At 44.3% G+C, this 22,007-nt stretch overlaps 1 protein-coding gene across 5 annotated transcripts in view; it reads left to right on the top strand.

The window, feature by feature from the left end:
* The first annotated feature begins 294 nt into the window (after nt 1–294).
* LOC121664083 (hepatocyte nuclear factor 4-beta-like) overlaps nt 295–22,007 on the top strand; it is a 52,217-nt gene continuing 30,504 nt past the window's right edge. For 2 of the 5 annotated variants that reach the window (XM_042027095.1, XM_042027097.1), the window contains exons 1-3: nt 7,897–7,989; nt 15,156–15,282; nt 20,358–20,581. The gene's annotated coding sequence lies outside the window, so the exon portion shown is untranslated. Of the gene's footprint in view, nt 902–2,366; nt 2,433–7,647; nt 7,821–7,896; nt 7,990–15,155; nt 15,283–20,034; nt 20,050–20,357; nt 20,582–22,007 lie in introns of those variants that run through there. The other 3 variants (XM_042027092.1, XM_042027091.1, XM_042027093.1) reach the window with 3 other exon arrangements.

The following is a 22,007-nucleotide window of genomic DNA, read 5'->3' as shown; positions in this document are numbered from 1 at the left end:
CCCTTTTACCTGGGGGGATGATGTGCAACCCCATAAAGAAGCAATAGACCCCTCATCCCTTAGCCAGGTCAGGCCAGACAAAGCCTTTGCTTTGTCTATGCAGGTTTTGCCCAGGAGCAGAGGAATTGATAATTGATGAGCAGTATAATTAATTTCATATTTGAATTTTTCGAATCAGCCAGTAAAGACTGTAACTAATAGTTGCATGAGTAACTGCAGGAGAAAAGAGATACATTGTGGTGTCTGCTGCAAGCTGTATTTTTCTGGAAACAATGACTAATGCAGCTTTTCCCGCAGGGCATTTGATGTTCATCCAGGCTGTGTGCATGAATCAATGCTGACAACCAACAAACTGCAACTCCTCTCGCTCCTGGAAGTCTCTGGTTTTGCTTCTGCATGGGAAGGACCTGATTTGCTTCCTCTTGTATCCGTTGCATTACTGCTGCTGCTGGGAAAGGTGACACCAGAGGGCTGCTCAGGGTTCTCCCATGGTGTCACCACCCGAAGGTGTGGCAGGTGTCACCTGAACTCAGCGTTCAGGCTGATGCAGCCTTTGCTCACCTGCTGTGGTGGGGCTGTGACACATCCTGAGCACCAAACCCAGGGGGAGCACTGCCGCTGCGATGTGCTGCTAGCGCTGATCACACCCCAAAACTCTGCTCACGGGAACTGCGCTGCAATTCCAGGAAAACCATCACCCTTTATGCCTGTAATCCAGCGGATTTGAAAGGAATTATAAGGCTGTAGCAAGGAGCATGAAGGGTTTCTCCTGCAGCAGCAATCCCACCTTCTGACCAGCTCCAGGAGCAGCTGTGTTTAGCAGAATTCACCTTGCTTCAACAGCTCCCGCAGCTGGGAGAGTCTGAGGTTACCCAGAAATATAGAAAGGACCAGGGAAGAGGTGGGTCGTGTCCAATATCTGTCCTTTCAGCACCACCTTTCCACAGGGAGAAAATGGAGGAGACTGGAGCTGCAGGAGGGTGGACACAATTAGGAGCTGTTTTTGGGAAGACATCGCCAAAAAAGCCAGAGATTTTCACCGTTATTAATGTCAATTCAAGTGTCTTTATGTTTTCCTAAATTCTGTTTTTCAGTGTGGTGCAAAAGTCTATCAAGGACTTCATTTTCCAGTGGTTTGTCAGTATAAAAAGGGCCATTTCCACCCAGCCTGTTGTTCCCAGTGTAAATATGTTTTTAGGCACAGAGCAATACAATCCTACAGATTTTCAGAGAAGCTGCAAACCCTCCTGGCGGTGCCTGGGGCAACATAAAGGCTCTGTTTCCATCACTCCTATTTATGGAAAACCAGAGGCCATTTATCTCCTCGATGCCCCCGAGATTTTCTATAGCTTAGTCAATAACCATGAATTACTGCTTGGCTGAGTTATTTTAGGGAAAACAGGATAGCATGGGAAGAGGATGTGCCTCAGCAAACAACCAGTGTCTCTAGCCTGGCTTCCAAATGGGGCCAGAGTGAGGCCCTCTCCCCTTGCCTAAGAACTCATTCATTTCATTGCCAAAATTAGACTTTCATTTAAAACTTTTTTGATTAGAAATGAGTTTAGAGTTTGTACCGCTGATCTCGGGCTCCTGAAAGGATTCCATCTGTATACCCCTAAACCTGGATTGTTGCCATAGGCAATTCCAGCCTGAGGTAAAGGAATTACCTGGGCTCTGCAGCAGCAGGAGGGGACCCAAATGGGATGTACAGAGGCATGGGACAGGGAGAAGATGCAGGAACCCTCCCAACCGTGGTGGCTGCTCAGTGTGCCTCAGTCCTGCCAGGGACAGGCACAATTTTTTTTCCCCCCCATAGACATTCTGTCATTGCAAAGCTTTTACTGAGCAATTCCAGCCATAAAGAAAAAAAAAACACAAAAAAAGGGAATATTTAAATCTTCCTGACTGGACCAGGAGAAATTCCTTGTGGTTTAACTGGTTAGACTTCAGCTATGTGCTGGAAGAGGGCCCAGCTGGAGGAGTGCTGGGGGATGCATCCATGTCATTGAGACATTTTGGAGTGTCCTGGGTGTCCCTCAAAGTGCTCCTGGATCCTCCAGGGAACATCCCATGGCTTTATACCTCAGCTGATGGCTGCTGATGGTGTGTCACGAGATTTGCCCATCACCAGTGACACTTTGGCAGCCCCTGAGCTGTTTTTTGGTTGATGTTTACACTGCAATAAACGCTCTCCTATTTATTTCTGCCCTCAGCACCTCACCTCAGTTTGTGGGAAGCTTTATGTTTCTGAAGTGTTTTGGCAAAAGTGGAGGGCAGAGCGGAGTTATTTCAGGTTTCGTTTTAACAACACCCTGAAAGGCAGATTATTTATTTATTTATTTTATTTTATTTTATTTTATTTCTAGGAGAAGGACGTGTAAACCACTCTGCAAGATCATCCCAGGAAAGGAACTAAAGGAGCCAGAAATTAGGTACAATTCTCCCTTATTACTTTATGGTAATAATTATTTGTGGCAAATCAAGCTTCTAGATAAAGTAGTCTAGCTTTTGAGAGGATACAGTACTTCAAAATTAAGAAAAAAAAGAAGAAATTCCCTTCACTGGAAAGTTCTAAGAAGCCCGGAAAGAAAGGAAGTTCCTGATCTATTTCTTATGGAAGATTTTCCCCTACTCCATATCTGAACAGATGTTTTAAATTACATGATGACTTTGAAAGTGTAGTAATTTCTTCTGGGAGTTCAGTAGTTCCTGGGTTTGCTGTCAAGAAGAGCTGTCTGCTCCCCCTGTAGCTTCTCTAATTAGGCCGTAAGTTGGCAAGAAAGGACTTCAGTCTCAGATTTTTCTGCTCCATCAGATGATGTCACATTTTATCAGGGCAGCAGGGGCTGCACTGTGGAGCTCTTGGGAGTCTTTTTTCCTATTTTTGCTGTCCCCACTGCATGCTTAACAGGCATCCCAAAGAAATCATACTGCCAGCCTCATCTTTGTTTCATTGGATCGTTTCTCATCCCAGTGGTTCAGTGAGTTGCTTCAGCTTTAGGATACCTGAAGTCCTTACGACAATTGTTTTGTTAAACATGGCCTGGGTTAAGAAAGAGTGAAATGATTTGGGCCAATTCTTTGTTTCCATAGCACCAAATTGGGTTTGCAGGGGATTTGCCAAGAGGAAAGGTGTGCTGGTCAGAGGTGAGATGATATTTGGTTGGCCAGATACTCTTTAATTGTTTTTTTTGAAGGTACAAATGTGGATCATTCTCTAGGCAAATTGTCTGTAGATGGATATCTATTGTGCCCTTGGAGGTTTTGTCTTTTTAGAGATGTTTGTAACCAAAAGCAGATCAACTTTGTCTCTAATACCGAAGAAATAGAAATCATCTCCCTGAGTACAATTACTGAGGTAATTATAATAGATATTAATGTCATTATAATTCTCCCCTTGCTCAAGTTCTTGTGCTGGCTCACGCCTTTGCCCTCCAGCTCTCCCTTACACAGAATTTCTCAGATTCATTAAACGATTCCCACGGGTTCCAGGGCAATAACTGAGGTTTTGGAACTTATCTTGGGCAGTTGGTTTCTGCATGGATCTTCCTTGGTGACTCTTGTTGCTGCTGGGTGTCATTGCTGGCCTCGTGCCCCTACGAAGAGCAGAGGGCCAGGTCAATCAGCCCTTACTGTAATGGAAACTAAAGCCTGTTTGGTTCTTTTTAAAAAAGGGGTTAAATTGCTGGTCTGGTCAGGAAAGAACTGGAAGAGTGTTTGTTCCAGTGTTGGCTCCTGAAAGATTCAGTGGACAGAAAGAGACTCATGTTTGGGTTTGAATCCTCTGCACCAAGGCTGTGATAAAATCCCACTCAGATCTTAAGTGTGCACCAATCCATTTTAACAGAGCCTGAAGAGCTCTCTAAGGAGGCTTTTGCTGCTGCTCTGAGCAGTGTTAACAATCTGCTGTGGTGCCTCAACCCCAGCGACAGAAGAAATCCTGGCAATAAAAATGCTTCCTCCAATAACACCTTCACTGCTTAATGGGCTGTGAGCTCACATGGAAGCAGCTGCCTCTCACCATCACAGAGGACACATCTCCCAGTCAGTTTTAGCACATGGAAACCACAGAATAAGAAAAAAAGCAAATCAGGGCTGAAGCATGACATTTCCACCTCCACATACAGGAAATAAGAATGGTTCAGTAGTGCTGGCACGAAAGGGCCTGAACTCAGCTTTATCGTCTTGGGAAAGAAATAAACACCCATCTTTTAGCAGAGCTGGAGGTCACCTCGTTCTTCCTGCACACCCACTGTGGTTCTCTTGATCCTGTCTCCTGCCGTTCCACAGAGGAGGTGGAGTAACAAGGATGTCCTGCAGTGGATGGGAGATTGCTCAGGCATGGGACTCGTTTTGTCCATAGCACAGCAAAAAAGAGCCACTCCTTGCTCCAAAAAAGCTCCTTAAGCTTCCAAAGAAAATTCCAGAATAAAGGAATAAGGGTGGCCTAATAGATGGGGTCCAAGCACAGTGGGGGCAATGGAAGGGGAAGGTTTTAATGGAGACTTTTCTTTTTCCACACCTGGAAGAGGAAGGCTGCCTACAGAACACAGGCAGGATTTTGGTTGCAAGTGCCAATTTTCATATTCCTTAGAATGATTTGGGGTGAAAGGGACCTTAAAGGTCATCTAGCTTCGACCCTCATGTTGCCCAAATATTTCATATTTCGTATTTCACATTTCATATTTTGTATTTAGTATTTAGTATTTCATATTTCACATTTCATATTTCATATTTCACATCTCACATTTCATATAGGACTAAATAAAGAGCAGGTATAGACCTGAGTTTTTGTTGTGGCATTCAAGCTACCAGGGTCCCAAGAGCTCAGATTTCAGCCTTAAATTTCATTGCTAAAAGGAAATATTCAATCCAAGCTATGGTCATACTGGCATGGGTTATGTGGACCTTTCGGAAGGGACCTCACCTACTGGGAATGCTCCCTGCTTTCCAACTCTCTTTGCCATCCCTGGAAGAAACTTGTGAGTAAAATTGTGAGAAACTTGTGAGTAAAATTTCATTCCTGGAAGACAGAAATCTTGGAGAAACATCTTCCTTTTCTCCTCAAAGGGTTGTGGTAGAGAACATGAATTGTGGTGTGTCCTGTGGCTGGGAATGTCAGAAGGGGGAATCTCTCTGGAGACAGAAATCCCAAATCCCAGGTTTCCTCCTGCTGAATCCAGAGACATTGTGTGCGCTGGGATCGTGGGTTTGTTGTTCAACAGGGCTGGTTAACAGCAGCTCAGATTTCAGGAAAGGCAAGGCAAGAAATTCCTTGTCCTTATTGTTTGTTCTCCAGGATGGAATCCAATGTCTGACTGTCCTGCCTAACTTTATGGGTAGCTTGTTTCCTGGATGTCCTGAAACAGATGACCTGGAACAGATAGAACTTGGCTTTTTCCTCCTGCAGCTGTGAGGGACAGGAATATTGCTCTTCCATGTTATTTACTGGAATTCACACCCCTTTCTGAATTAGTTCCTCCAGGTGGATTTTTAGTTTTGAACAGGTTTAGCTTAATGCTGCCATTTCCGAGTGCTGGTCCAAACACTCCCTTCCAGAGATGGAATAACTTCAGGGGGGCATCTCCATGGGCTATCCAAATGTCTCCATACACTGTGGCCACAGACCTGATGGGATCTGGGGGAATAATCTTGTCTGATGTTCCTTCAACAAGAGGAGCCATGGCAGTGTCAGACTGTGTTGGTGGCATCTAAGAGCAGCAGCAATTCTTAATTCAGGTCTTCCCTTCAGCCCAGCAGGTCCCATGTGCAGCATCTTCCTGCCCAGTCCAGCTTCTGACCTTGCTGGAAAACCAGTTTGTTCCACAAGTGTTTGATGACTGGTTTACAACAGGATGCTTCTGTCAGTAGTGACCTTTCAGAAATGTTGCTTGAAGAAAATCCTGACAAACACCACTGAATGGTGAGGTGTGGGTGTTAACAACCCTCACTGGAAAGGACTGGAGGAACTGGGAGTGGGTTTGGGGCAAATAATTTATCCTCCTTTTCACCACTTCCTCCATATCTGCCTCGCTAGGGCCATACCTGGTGGCAGGCATGTCAGACACAGTTAGTTTGATGTGGGATTATTTTATGTCTATCCATCTGAAAACAATTGCCATGAAACACCAAAACCTTAGTATTTCCAATGTTTATTTAATATTTTGTTCTTGGCTTCTTGTCCTTAATGCAGCTACTGAAAGCAAAAGAAATATCTTGCACTTAGCTTGCACTTTCTCTTCCTGTTGACTCTTCTGTTTTAATTCAAATTTGGGGGCTTTCTCTAGAAAACAAATATGAATAAAGTACTTAATGAGAGTTCACATGGTAGTTTAACTTTTCAGGGTCCAGCACTGCTGTAGTTTATTTGCTTGCCAAGTAATTACCAGTTTGAAATTGCAGTTCTACTCCCAAGTTTTAGGACAGTCAAACAGGAAAGATCATCCTCAGGGTCAGACAGGTCTGAGAGACTTTAATGTCCTTGTTCCTGATGTGGAGAGGGCACAGACTCATCCAGGTCAGTGGGGAGTTTGTCTTTCCTTGCACCAAAGCCTCCAGCCAAGTGTGGGAGATGTGTGGAGCTCCCTGGTTTTCTGTTTGCTGCCCAGGTGATGTCATCCAAGTTACTTTTAGCTGGGGCACAACAATTAGTCCTATTTTATCCCTCCTCAAGTGGTTTAATGAAATTTTACAGCTTCCAACCCCATACTCAACTGCCAGGGAAATCTAAATTTCCATTAATAAATGTTCTTAAACAGCTAAAAAATACCTGTGCCTGGGGTCTTAAATTTACTTAAAATGTGGCAGTGATGAGGAGATGGAAGTTTTAAACTTAGCAATAGGATCATAAGAGAAGGCTTTATCACCTGTAGACCATCTTGGAGCAGGCCTGAAGGGTGGCCTGGAGGAGGTGGGAATACAGAGGTGAGGTAATCTGGGAGATGACCCCGTGTGAGTCTTTACTCGTGTATGAAGCATTTATTGAAACAGATACGAACCCCACACCTCTGCCTTTCCCATGGTGGGTCCTTTTGTCACGGTACTGTGCAACCTGGCTGGAGGGACCTACAGGTTTATTCAGCAGCTTCAGATGCTGAGGTTACAGAGAAATACCCCCAGTGTTCAGATACTGGGAGTATCATGGAATCACGGAATGGTTTGGGTTGGAAGGGACCTTAAAGCTCATCTCATCCCAGCCCCTGCCATGGGCAGGGACACCTTCCATTATCCCAGGTTGCTCCAATCCCCATCCAACCTGGCCTTGGACACTTCCAGGTCTGAGGAAATCTGCAGATAAAGTCATAAAAGGTGTCAAGGATCAGGCACGTGAGAGTATCACAAATTGATTATGGCTACTGCCGTGACCAGATATGAAATAATGATTTACACCTCTTTTATGGCTGGCTGATATCTCTTAGTGTTGCAAATGTACACTCTTTAATCAGTGGATTTCCATTCACATTTTCAGTGGCCATCTGCCCAAAAAGGCCCTGAATAAGTGGTACTTTTTGAACGAAAAATGTTAAGGAGGTACCAAACCTTCAAAATAATCTGGATGTGCTCCCTGTTTTAACCAATCCAGCAAAATCATAACCTGTTACCTGCTAGATGTGGTGTTTTCTTTCCTTTGTTTTCTTCTCCCTATAGGAGCTCCATGTTGTGTTCCCACAGCCTTAGAAGGGGTTAGAAGCAGGCAATGGCCACGGGGAGAGGAAGCTACTTTCCAGGCTAAATCCTCCCTGATATAAATCTGTTCCACTGGCACTGCATTTTATCAGGTCAGTGCAGCAGGCAAAGCACAAGAAGTGACACCAAAGCAGGTAAGAGATCCCCATTTGTTGTGTGCCCAAATATTCCAAGCAAAAGAGTTTACGTCAGCCATGTGTTCTTTTTCAGGGAGGAGGAGGACATCAGGAAGTCTCCTAATCCTTGCTGGGTTGCCAAATGATGGAAACGTGAAAGCTGCCAGGAAGAACAGGGATCAAAAGTGTAAGCATTCAGTTTTGGGGGGAATAAAACTAACTATCCCATGGAAAAAAATAAAAACGCCATGCAGTTCAGTGTTGTATCTGTCTCTGAAAGGTATTTGAGTTGACAGCTTAAAATACTTCTTAAAATACTCTCTTAGTCAGTTTATGGTGGTGGTTTCTGAGTTCTTTCAAGTGTCTCCTTTGAAGTTGTATGAGGATGCATGAGACAATTCACCCGAAGGGAGCCTAGGCTGAGAAGCCAGAGAATATAACCCAGGAGGGCTTTTTCTGACCATGCTGAAGATCTTAATTTTTTTAAAAAATAGGTACATTCCTAATCAATCTGGGAAACGATACAAAGAGATCACAGCCACATGTACCTTCAGGAATGCACTTCAAAGAACACGTTGTGCTCAAGTGTTTCATTTTCACTGCAAACTACTCTGAAACAGAGCTTTCCTGCAGGGTTATTTGTGCAGGCTGTGTGGTTCAGGAGCTCTGCAGAGGCTTTCAGGTGGTACCTCCTGCCTCACAGGGACTTGGGATGATGAGCTGGATCTCCCAGGCAGACAGTTAAGGCACTTAGGGCTGATGTCACAAATAGAAAGTGTTGTTTGATCATTTGTGGTTTAGCTCAGAGTGTCTCAGCCCGAAGTATAGACCCTTAATCTCCTCCTCTTTGACTTGCTGCCCAGTTAGAAAGCCCCTGAAAATCCACCTCCATTCCCACCAGGAGGTTCCTGAGGCATCAGAACGTCCCTTCTGCTGATGTTTCTGGGTAAACTGACCATCACTGCCCTCAGGGAAGGTGGAAGCAGAGACACAGATGTCCATCTCTTCATTCCCATCCTTGGATCATGGGCATCCCTTCATTGGCTTGTCTTCTCCAGAGGCCTCTGGCTACCAGGGGAGGGTGTCCCCAAGGCATTTTTAGCCATCGAGCTCAGTCTGGAGAGTTGATTGAGAGCCCAGCCAGAGTGTGGCCATTGACAGAGACCAGGGATGGCAGCAGGGCATGGGATACAAGTGGAATTCTTGGCCCAGGGATGAGGGAGATGTCTCATGCCTCAAAGGTGACTCCTCCAGCACTGAATGAGTAGGTGAGGGCTGTGATTCTCCTCAGGACTCTGCCTCAGGGCATTTATTCAGCCGTGGATGGATAACACTGAGACTGGGAGCCAGCACCCGGAGCCCCTAATTCCCTGCAAGGCTGTGCTGAAGGCATGCTTCTTCCCTTGGCATTTTCTTTTGGCCCTGATTCCCATGCCAGCTATTTTGGAGCCCGGGCCAAGTTGTCTTGCTGTCTCCACAGGCTGTAAAAGGAGCCTTGGCAGCACTGCCTGCTTCGCACTTAGGACGTCCCAGCTGCCTGGGCTCCTCAGGGATTTAACCCTGCCTGATTTGCTTGAATCTATGTGCAAGCTCTTGTTCTCAGCTGACCACAGCAGCTCAGGTCACTATTAATTCATGAGCAAGTTATCCCTGCCAGCCTTTTCACCATCACAGAAATCCATAAAGACAAGTCTTGCTGTTTTTCTCCCCACTTCTTTATCCTACTAGTTTTAAAGTTGTGGTAAAAAAGGCTGATTTAATCACCTTTCTCTTGCTGATGAACTTCATAAAGCACAATAAGCTTAGTAAGGAAAAAATCTACCCTGAGTCTGAGTGATGTGTTCACAGCATCTCAGAGAACTACAAACCCAAGTAACTGCATGACTAATTTGCCCCGTGTCATTAATTATGTCTTATCTCTGTGGAGAGAATGGGTTTTCCTAATAGCCCATATTAATGAAGGAAGGAGTCAGGAATAAGAAAGTCAAGCAAAGAGCAAGGCCAGTGGCCAGGGAGGCACAGGGCGTGCCTTGGGATCACACTCAGTCCGGGCAATAAATTCCTGGGGGTTGTTCAAGGGCGCAGGGGAACTCGGCAATTTCCTGGGGCTTTCCACACCTCACGGGATCAGAGGTTGGGGCTCTTGCGTGTGTGACGAGAAGGAAAAGCATGACCTAAACACCAGTGGGCACGTAGATGCCATTTCTCCAGGAGCTTTGCCAGGCTGAATGCCCATGACCTGACTTCTCTTGAACGCCTGCATTTGTTCCCAAAATTTAATGAACCCACTTCTATTGGTTGTGTTGAGCAATTTGCCATTCTGGTGCCAAAGCAGAAGAGGAGGAATGAAGGTGATATTTAACCTTCCCACCTTTCCCACAAGGGAGAGAAAAAGGTCTGGAGAAGGTCAGTGCAGAGGGGCTGGGTTCTGTCTTCGGAGCCATGGGAAGGTTGTTCTTGAGTCTGTTGGTACTGCTGAAAGCTCTAAAGTCTGTGAGGACCCTTGCAGGGTATGTGGCCTCAGTGTTGCTGTAATTTATTGAATTCACTGTTCCTGGGAGAGCTGGGGGAAGTCCCTAAACCACTGACCAGTGGTCTCTGGGAGGGTGTACTGGCAAAAGACCTTGCCCATCCCACCCCTTCCCTACCAGGAGCAGGAGCCTGGGTCGTGAGCGGGGTGAACCCTCTGCTCTGGAGCAGGAAGGCAGTTCCCACAAGCAGCAACCCAACATCTGTCAGGCACTTCAGCTGCAGCTCATAATATTTATTTTTCCCTTTGTTCTCCGCCCTTTATCCTTTGGTGACTTACCAGGCCACCCAAACCAAAGGAGATCGCTGGGTCTGCAGAACAGCGTCTCACAGAGCGGAACAATATCAGGGGGAAGAAATGCTCCCCCAATTTCTAGGGAAAAGGGCAGTAGCACTTCTCAGAAGGTTTATTTAAACATGGCTGTTTGTTTTTGCTGGAGATTGAGTTACCTTCCCTTATAAGAGTAATGTTTTTGGAATCCTCCTTGTTTCTCCTGTAATCAATCACAGTTGTCTGAAGGAAACGAGCTGGGCTCTTTGTCATTTTTCTTTGCTTTTCCTCCATTGGCAAGTGAAGGAAGTGCCCCAAAAAGAGTAATTTATTATGAACTTGGTTTTGACATTGTTGGCAAGTCCTTGGCATGCTGGCTACATAAATTACTGCCCTATCTCTGGGCAGACAGAGCACAAAGGCACAGCTCTTGTTTCTAATTGTAGGCTGGCAGGACCTCTGCTATCAGGCAACACAGACAACAAAGAGAAGAAGAAAAAAGGCTCCCAGCTGGCTCTCAGCGAGGGTGGCAGGGCTGCAGGGAGGGGACCCCAGGTCCTGTTATGACTCCAAGCCATGTTTTGTCCCAGCAGCTGCCAACAACCACACGGACAAAATCTGCTGGCTGGTTTTGTGGCTTCTCGCGGATCACGGGCTGCTCTCCTCAGCGCGGACAGGCAACAATGCAAAGTTGCACCCAGGGCTCTTTAATTCTTGTGAGGGGATGGCATTTGGGCTGAGGCACAGCACAGTGACCTCGGGGAACAGCAGACTGATGGGGAAGACTAAGACTTCAAAGAAGTTCTGAAGTGGTTCTGACTCTTCTCATCCCCTGTTCTTGTTTTTTTTTTTTTGATCAGCTTTTCATTGAGATTTGCTGCTCTGGGCTAAATAGTTTGGAAGTGTTTGGCTGATAGAACAGCTGGAACTGGTAATGTCCAGCATCTAACAGGGTCTGTAATGATGTTGTTTTCCTTGTTTTTCCTCACAAAGTTCTGAAGAGCTTTTACAAAGAAGAACTATTTTTTTGTGTAATTGTGGAGGTGTACATCTCGAGAAACTGAGGCTGTGTAAGTAGGACAGGAACAGATCCTGCATCAGCAAGTGGACAATGGGAGAAGGAAAAAATAGGATTAAAGTCATGGAACTCCTATAATTTTAAATGCAATTTGCTAAGGAACTGCAGTCCCCATCACTCTGCCCCTAATCACTTCTTTATCACTTGAGACAAAAAAGTGCTGGACAATGAGACACAAATATCTGTAAGGTGGCAGAAGTGGAGGTGGTTTTTAGGAAAAAAAGGCACCTTCCCAGCACTGACCACCACTGCTGTGGTAGAAATGCCTTCATTTGGGATCCTGGCAGGCCACTCTTTGACGTATTTGAGCTAAAAAATGCTGAGTGTTCAGTTCTTTCTACTGGGTGGTTTTGTTTCAGTTGCCTCCTTTTGAGCCCTCCATATTATTGGGTTTCACTGAGTATTTGGTGTAAAGGTGGTGTTCTTTCAATGACATTTATCCATCATTTCTGAGAGTAATGTCTACTCTGCTTTTCCTGTGGTAAGCTTTGAATGCAGCCATGCCGCACAGCTGGCAATATATACCCAAGAAAATGGAAAAGGTGCAGTTATTTTAGGCTTTACAAGGTTGAAAATAGGGAAAGTTGTTTTGATTTTCAGCCTCCATCTCTCTTTAGTAGCTTTTAGGATTTACAAGGACTTGGAGGGTATACGGTTCAACACAAGCATTTCCCCAGATTAGGTGATGCTCATTCCTTGGTCTCCTTAAAAAATATTAGAAGAAATTTCATCAGATCATGGAGCTCAGAATGTCAAATCAGAGTCTTACACAAATAATCCAGGTTTTGGGAAGCTTGTCATGCTAAGTGGGTTCTTTGGCATCGACTGGTTTTATTATGGATGGAGCCACAGCAGAGCCACATTAGAAAAGGATATTGTTACCACACTTTCAGTATCAACAATGCTACTTGGAGAGGAATAATCTGTTCCAGATGACTGTTAAGAACGTCTGTCCTCTTTAGAAGGGATTTTTGTTTAGTTGATTTATTCTGATTAGATTTGGGATCATTTAGACTCCTGTCAAAGAGTCAGTAAACATGAAGATAATGTGATTCACAGAACGGGCAGTCTGAGAGGCTACTTTCATTTAATTCAATTAGATGGGCTTTTAGATTGGATTTATTTGTTTTATCTTGAGTATTGTAGCAAATTTTTTCTCTGTGGAAGAGGAGGCAGAGTACAATTACTGCAGACATCAAAACTGCTGGGTTAATTCCAGGGCTTTTCCATGCCACTGGCAAGTGAGGGGACTGCAGTTACCTGCATAAATGACTGGGTGTGAGAGCGGGCACAGATAAAGCAGATGAGATTTTGAGGGGCTTGAAGGAAAAACTCTGTTTGTGATATATATCACACCAGCATTTCCCACCAGAGCCATGTGCAAGGCAGGCGCCAAACTGAACTCTTTGAAATTAAAGCAAAAAGATATTTTAAATTTGGCTTTGCTCAACATGGCTGAGGGGAGTCTGTGAAAAAACTAAAGTTACTGTAAACTCACAGGTTTCTTCAGTCTCTTTGTGTCCCTCCTTTGTTCTGGTCCTGGGATAATGCCCATGGTTTTTATAGCACTGATGAGGACGCTTTTGCTATCTCCTGTCCATCACTGATGTCCCTCTGTACCACATCATCCTGCACACAGGAACTGCAGGTGAGACAAGGCTGGGAACACCCCTGGATAGAGCTCAGGAGCAACAGTGCAGGAAAAATATTCCATGGCCAAGGGTATGGGCAAAGGCTGTTGTGATGTGCCTCAGTTATTTGTCTGTTCTTCTCATAACTTGCTGTATCTGGGCTCTCTCCCAGCTTCTCCCTAGGCCATTGCTTGGGTCCCTTGGATCAGGTATTCCCAGGAGCCACGGGGAGAGCAGTGGGGGCTGACTGGCTGCATCTGGATGCCTCTTCCACTGAGCAAAGTGCTTGGTGACCACCCTGACAAAGCTCAACTCCCACTCCTCTCTGCATTCCCAGCACATCCAAATCCATCTCTCCAGCCACTGAATTTTCCCTCTGAGGACTTAATTTTGGTTTTGAGTGTTTCTCCAGCAGGCATTAGTTAAGCCTGAAAGGCTTTTGAAGATGTTCCCCACAGCTGAGGGCTGCTGAGCATCCAGCAGTGGCAGAGTATGGGGAGCTTTGTTAGTCCTGGATGTGCAGATTCCTGTTTTGTATTTGAAATAGGTCTGCACCCTCTTGGTTAACAAAATATTATGCTCAGGACAACTACCTGAGCCACCTCACTGAGCCAAAGGGCCCTAGGAGGGTTCCAGAAGAGCCAATATTAAATCCAGAGACATCAACATTAGTGAAGTAGGACTAAATTATCTCCAGCTGGTGCTGGCTCTCACCTGAGGCTCAGAAATAAGTAGCTCCCTGGAAAAGAAGGGAAGATGAAGGGTGCTAATGAGGACCAGAACCACGCTTGGAGCTCAGGTCACGTTCTGTTTCCAGCCCTATCAAGTGCAGTCAGAGACAATTTTTCACCTCCTGTCACTTGTGCACCAGCCAATCCATCAAAGCCAAATTCCTCTGGCAGTGAGGAAGGATCCAGTCCCACTGTTGGAGCATTGGAGGCATGGCTGCCCCTGCTTCCAAGGTCTAGGTGAGAAGCGGAGATCCCTTGAAACTTCTGTTTTCCTTCATTCAATTAACTCTTTGTAGCTGTTAATTGCATGTTAACCACGATCAGAACTCACTACCAAGGGCTTCGCTCCTCACTGACCAGTGCCATTGAGTGCAAATCTTGAAATATTTGGGGAAAATGATAGGGAAACACCAACCATTGCTCTGTGCTGAACGTGACTTAGAATAGCAACTTATGAGCAGATTAAAAATCAGCTCTCACATCACCTGGATATTCAGAGACCTTCACTGTGTGTTTCTGAGCAGTTCTTATGACTAAAGTGGTCTTAGAAGAAACAGGGATTTTCAGACATCAATTATTTACTCATGTGATAGGTAAGCTCTGCTCTCACATGTACCATACTATTATTTTTAATTAACATCTCTAGATTCTCTGGAAAACCCTACTTGCCATGTGACTCTTTATAGCTAAGCAGCGTTGAAAATACCTGTATTCCTCACTGCACCTAGAGCTGCAGAGTCAGAATGGTTTGGGTTGGAAGGAACCTTAAAAATCCTCTTGTTCCAATCCACCTCCCACTATCCCAGGTTGCTCCAAGCCCTGTCCAACCTGGCCTTGGACACTTTCAGGGACCCAGAGGCAGCCACAGCTTCTCTAGGCAAGAAGGAGATGGGTATTCATATGAGTGTGGCACTTGTGCAGCACTTTGGGGCATACTGTTGGGCAGAGATGGATATAACGAGGCATGGAAAACATAAATTCAGCTGGCTGGGATCACTGGGTGAGTAATTATCCCTGTGGAAGCCCAGCAGGTGGATTAATTACTGGGCTGCCTCTGCAATAAGCAATTAAGGGAAAACATCTGTTTCACATCACCCATCTCTCCTTTTCCAGGATACTCCTCTGGTTTGTCTCTCTGATGCTGCAACCTGGAGACGAGTCATTTCTGTGAGGAGGTTGTGCAAACATCATGTGTTCCTGTGTGGAAAGCAGAGGACACAGCCAGGAGCAACAGGACACGGTAAGGAACATCCGGAATGAACTCCCGACTCCCTTGTTTTATTTTCTATTGGGTTCTGCCTTGTTCCATTCCAGAACGAAGCTGTTTCCAGGCACTGGCAGCAGCCCTGTTAGAGGTGCAGAAAATAAACCCAGGAGCCAGCTCTGCTCGGTGACTCAATATCTCTGCTGCCATCTTGAGTAAGAGGAAAGTCTGAGCATCTGAGCAACCTTTTCCTGCTTGATTAGGGGTTTTAAAGTGGATTTTGTTAAATTAGCCAGGCCAAACTCATATCTGGTGTGCAAAGTTGGAAAGGTCCTGTCTGCACCAGGAAAGGTTCCCACGCTCACCAGTGCTCCAGGGTATCCATGGCTGATTCTGAGTGTCCTTGTGCTGCTGAAAACTGAGAGCAAGTGAAGCAAAATGGTTTTTGTATTACCAGCAGGGTTTCTTCATGCTCTGGGTAGATTTAATCGGGAGAGAATCTGTTCAAAATGATGGTAAATCCAGAACAACCCTGCTTTAGGTGAGCTGGTTTCAATACTGCTGCTGTAGGTCGACATGCACAGATGTAAGAGAATGGTTTTTCCCCCTAAATTGTGGCTATTTCTTACTGGGATAAGTTACCCAGAAGTTAAATCTGGTTGTCTATAGATTATCACAATGTCCAGGCCTCTGCCTGCTAACAGAACATAGACAGAAAAATAATTTTTGAAGGTGTGGACTTCATTATTTACTTTATCCAACTTGCCTTTAATTTATCCATCTTGCCTGAGCAAGCATTGCTTTCTCTAGAAGTCCCTTATCCTTATTGCTCTTGTCTGGGATTTATTTTTCAAGCAAGGATTAGATTAAATTTCTGTAAAAATATTTAATACACTTGATCAGAAATGTGGGGTTTAGCAATGGATCAGTGTGTCACCTGCTGTGCACACAGCAAATGTTGGTTATTTTCTTTGTGTCTTGATCTAAAATCGTGAATATACAATTGGAACATACATTTGGTGAAGAAATGTATCCACCCTCCTTTAGAATGACATGAAAATCTCATGTTTAATTTAAAGTACAATGGAATTGCTGCTTGGCTTGAAGTGCTTAAGCAATATTAGAAACTTTTGCCTAATCTCTGTTTTGCAGATTAAAATACCAATATTTCCAGTGCAACCAGAATTTATTAAAGCAGGCTATTGCCTAGGGAAATATGCCTTTGGATGTGTTTCTATCAACTCCCCTGGAAAAAAATTGAATATAATTAGTGTTGCATAACCATAGAGAGAAAAATGGGCCAAAACCTAAGTGCATAAAGGGAATATTGCAACTGTGGAGTGTAAATTGCTTGTGGCTTGCCAGGCTGGTTGTCATTCCTGGGGGCCAATGCCAGTCAGAAAGTCCTAACTGGAAGAAAGCAGCAAGGCTGGCGATGTCCAGGAGAAAGATGAGAGGAGCTGTTGTATAAAATTGGGAAAACAGAGTCCCAGAGTGACAGGTAATTTGTTTTATATATACCTTGTATACCCATCAGTGAAATTCAGGCCAAAATGAAATTATTCCAGTCCCTGGTGATGGAGTTTCACTCTGAGTTCATGGAGACTCCAATGGCTCATGAGACATTGCTAAATAATTCTCAGTAATTGTCCCATTCTTTCTCCTTCTCGTGGTGAAATCAGTTCTGTGAATCAGCTCCTCTTCCAATTAAAACAATTGGCTGATTAAACTCTCTCCATGCAGTGAGATCAGATTTGTGTGATTCTCACAGTGCAGTGACTGGATTTGGTGGGGGCTATGTGCATCTGGGACTGAGCTGCTCTGGTTTCCCTCTTCACTTCTCCTCTTCACCTCTTGTCTGCTGCACTTATTATCAGCAGGGATGTTTCTTGCAGCATTTCTGAACAGCACCAGGGCTGGAGTCTTCCATCCCCCAAGTGCTGCTGAAGTATAAATAAGAGCAATAAAGAGCCTTTTCCCTCTGCTAATAATTCATTGGTGGTTTTATGCAGAATTCTGGCCTGGAGCAAAATATAATTGGCAGGCAGCTTTTAACAGGGGAGGCCACAGTGACCTGTTTCAGCAAGGGACCACGGAATAACAACCTCATGTTGTGCTTTAAGCATCACTGAAATCAGAAACGAAGCTTGGCTTGGAGAGCTCCTCCAGGATTTAAGGCTGGTTTTCCCTTTCCTTCCCTGAAATATCTGGGGGAAAAAAACCCAAACAAACAAGAGACAGAGATTAGGTTATTCCATGTGTCAGGGGAGAAATAGCTGTAGTAAGTGGGTATATGGTGTAAAAATGCAGGTCTGATCTGTCCCCAGGCCTGTGACATTTGCCATACATTTGGGTTCCCCAGATTTGCTAAAAAACTCTGCCCTGAGGGAATGTTGACAGTGGCAATTCACAAATGAAAAAACAGAGGAGTGCATAATTTGCTGGTTAACTCCAATTTCTAAATGACTCATTTAATGTCACATATTCTTGAAGATATGAAATGCTTCTAATTAAAGGCAGATGTGCAAAATATAGCCTATAGGATGGATATAGGGAAAACATACTTTTCCATGTGAGTGGCAAAGCCCACAGGCACAAATACCTCTCCAGTTTGGCAGCCTCAAAAATGCATCCACAAATATTATTCATCTCAGTGGTCTGCAAAGATTTATCAGGGGTTGCAGCTTCCTGAAAACATCTGTGAGGCTCAGGGGTTTGTGTGTGTGTGTTTGTCACTTGGCAAACAGTCACTTGCTTTTACTATACCCTCTAAGAGAGCAGCAATTATGAGTAAGAGAGTCTGGAAGAGACTGAAGTGTTCAAAAATGGATCTTATGGGGAAAATATAGCTGGATGTTTACAATAATTTCTCCAATTTAAAGTCATGAGAAGCATCTTTCCACACGTCAGTATGTCTGCTTACTGCTTTTTTTTTTGGGGGGGGGGATAAATCTTTTAGAAAGGAAAATGTCTGAATTTGTCCCAAATACTTTAAAAGTAACTTGTCATTTTGGATTGTGAAGGATGGTTTGGGTTGGAAGGGATTTTAAAAAAGATCATCCCATTCCATCCCCCGCCATGGGCAGGGACACCTTCCACTATCCCAGGCTGCTCCAAGCCCTGTCCAACCTGGCCTTGGACACTTCCAGGGATCCAGGGGCAGCCACAGCTTCCCTGGGCACCCTGTGCCAGGGCCTCCCCACCCTTACAAGGAAGAATTTCTTCCTAATATCCCATCTAAACCTAAATTTTTGCAGTTTAAAGGCGTCACCCCTTTGTCCTATCTCCAAATGCCCTCTCCAACAGATGAACACATAATCCTGAAGCTCCAGGGGTTGAGTAAGAGGTGTCTTATTGATGAACAACCAGCACTTCCCTTATGGACACTGTTGAATCGTTATGTTGTATCTATGATTCTACGGTTTCTCCACGGTCCCTAAGGCATTTTAAGAGATATCCCTTACTAGAAATAACAGAAAAGCAAAAGTCTCCATGGGATATAGGATGGACAACCTGTTAGAGATGATTCACACACTGGAGTGTGCTAAAGACTGTAAGGGTACAAAAATGCACCCAACCAGCACCAGCATTGCTTTCCCACGTTTCCAGAGACTGGAGTGCAGTTCATGTCCCTCAGAGCCTTGGTTTGTGAAGGAGTCAGGGCATAAGCTGCTGAACACCAGTGAGGGATTAAATCTTTGCTGATGAGTCTCATTTTCTATCTCTCCACATCCAGCTGAGATGGATATTTTTAATGACCTCTGGGTGCAGAGCTGGAGAGCAGAGACAAGCAACGAGTCCCAGAATTACTGGGGTTTCTCATCTCCTGCTTTAAAAAGAGATAAAATAGGGATTGCTCCTGTGCCTCAGTTCTCTAGAACAAGCTATTGGACCTGATGGAGCTGAACTCAATGATTCTCTTCCCTTCCAACTCAGGATATTCTGTAATTCTGTGATCTTTTCCTACAGGTTTTCTAATTTTTCTTCTTGACTTTACACTTTTGATGCTATTATGACTCATAGATGTTTTCTCCAAAGCCTCATCAATTTCAACACAATAAACATAGATAATCCATCATTAAAAAAAAAAATTTAAAAATCAATATTGACTTAGGTTTGTGCCTGTTTCAGCTTTCCAGTCCCCTGCAGAAATGGAAAGTTTTTCTCCAGAGCACTTAACATGTTGGTTGAGGATTTTTTCCTTTTACCCTTGATGCTGAACTCCAACAAAATGTTTGTGTGTGTGCAAGAGCTGCAAGGTCAGATGTGCAAATAGGTAATGGATTGTTGCAGATGAAATGGACCTAGCCTTTGAGTTTTGTTTTGGTTTTTTAAGTGGTCTGTCTCCTCTCTGAAATGTTTATATTCGCACTTAGTTTACTTAGAAGACAACACTGAAAGGAGTATTTTGGAGGAATTCCATCTTTGTCCTGAATTATTAACTTGTCTGAAGAATGGCAAAGATAGAAAATCTGGTGGACAGAAACAGAAATCAAAACTATCCAACAAAACACTGCATCATTTCCCTGGAAGGAACGTTGTTGAGTTTACTGTAAATCTGATGATGATTCCTGTTATCACAGTCAAAGGTCAACCCATTCTTGGTGATACTCTGAGATAACATCTGTTGGTTTATCTCCTATAACAAAAACACAGTGTGAAGACACTGAGGAGAATGGTTTGCAAAAAATCTTACAACTGGAAAAGGCGGCTTTTGGTGACATTTGAATCTTTCTTGTGATACAACTGGATCCAGATTCCACCACAGAAATCTTAAAATGCAAAAGAAAAACAAGGGACAAGGTAAATTCTTTTAAACTCAGAGCTTGGCATTTGTAAGATACAAGGCAAAATCTAAGTCCTGGGTTAATTTTTGGGAATGTGGGAGATTAGAGTTTAAGATAAATGAGTATGGCAGTGATAGAAGAATCCCTTAAAAACGGTGCTTTACGTGCTAGAAAAGGGCTTGTAACATAAAGGCATTCCCTAAAATAGAAAGCACAACACCGACATAAAACACTCATCATGTTTTCAGTGCAAGGCGAGGATTTGCACTCCTAACCTCCCACGATGGAGCTGGGCCTTGAATAGCATTTCTGTTCTCTCCTCAGCTGAGCTAATGACAGATCTGAAGAAGTGTCAACACCGCAGCCGAACAAGCTCGAGGTGGCAGGAATGTTGTTCACAGGGGACATAGGAGTCACAGCAAATACTCTTTTCAAGGCTGGTTGCTCCTGATTAAACAGTGTTTTCAGCAGGAAAAGCCAAAAACTTGCCCAGAGGCAGTGGAGTGCTCCAGATGAGTCCCATGCCTACTCCAGCAATGGCGGGTGAGGTAATGCTCTCCCTGGCTCCTCTCTCCTCTCCTGCTGCCAGCTCTGGCTCAGGCTGGGATATTTGCTATTTGCTTGCTATTTATTTGTTATTTTTTATTTATTTGCTATTTATTTGTTATTTTTTATTTATTTGCTATTTATTCGGTATTTACTTTTTTAAAATTTATTTATTTGCTAGTTGCTTTATTCAGAGGCCGATGTCACCCACGGTGGAGGAATCCAACCTAATTCCCGATGGCTCCATGTGTCATTTTCATTCTTGGCAGGGGGAGTTTGTCTTCTGTGACTTCACCTCCCATAAAATTTGCAGGTTGAGTGGAAGTCACCTAAACTGCCCGTGAGCTCTCTTTAGGGAGGTTGGCATTGCCGTGCAGTTCCTCCGAGGTCTCTTGGACACCTGTCTGAGTTTGGGATGAATCACCCTCTGGACACAGCAGGAGAGGAAACGGCCTCAAGTTGAGCCAGGGGAGGTTGAGATTGGATAGTAGGAAAATTTTCTTCATGGAAAGGGTTATCAAGTGTTGGGACTGGCTGCCCAGGGAAGTGGTGAAGTCACCATCCCTGCAGAGATTTAAAAAACATGTGGATGTGGCACTTGGGGACATGGGTAAGTGGTGGGCTTGGCAGTGCTGGGGGCATGGTTGGACTCGATGGTCTTGGAGGTCCTTTCCAATCTTAATAATTCTATAGTTCTATGACACGCCAATTTTTCTTTAGGGGTTGAAGAGATACTGATCTTCCAATCCATGTGTGAAATCTTAGTTTGGGATGGTGAAAATTAGGAGAACATCGTGATGGTGGTCTGGAGAAGGGGCTCTGATCCAACCTCGTAGTTCTGTGAGTGACAAAATCTGGATGAACACATGGGAACAACTCATCGCAAGGGCAGTGAGGGGAAAATGAGGGCAGAAATGGAAGTTTGATTATTTTATGGTCTTTCCCCCATGTTTTGGTTCTCTGGACAGCATATTCCAAAGCTGTTTTCCAGTTTCTATTCAGTGTTGGATAAATCAACAATTTGGAGGAATTTGGGCTGCATTGCTCTGAGACAGAGCAGAGCTCAGCCCAAACTCTTGCAAATTATTTGAGTTTGGATTTTCACATGTAAGCCCAGCCTAGAAAAAGTTTCCGTCTTTGTAGGAAATAACTAGAAAAAGAACATTTCCCCGCCAGAGAGTGAAAAACTGTGCAAATCTCACCTGTGAAACGCAGTATGAGTTCGTTGAAATAAGTCCCATCTTAATTTTGGTGAGTGAGGTGAAGTTTCACAAATGTGTTGACATTTTCACAAGTTGATGGTGCCAGATATGATCTCTACTGAATTCTTATATTTTCAGATAAAATGTGTTGCTCCCACAAATTTGTCAGTTTTGCTCCCTAGGACATAACTTCATTTTAGTTTCAGAAGGTTGCCAAGGGTCTCAA

The sequence above is a fragment of the Corvus kubaryi genome, unplaced genomic scaffold (assembly GCF_017639235.1).
Source record: "Corvus kubaryi isolate FWS band 111438036 unplaced genomic scaffold, C.kubaryi_AGA036_p1.0 37300, whole genome shotgun sequence".
In the NCBI taxonomy this organism is placed as follows: domain Eukaryota; kingdom Metazoa; phylum Chordata; class Aves; order Passeriformes; family Corvidae; genus Corvus; species Corvus kubaryi.
The sequence above is the reverse complement of the archived record's forward strand: the minus strand, read 5'-3'. Positions and strand labels throughout refer to the sequence as shown.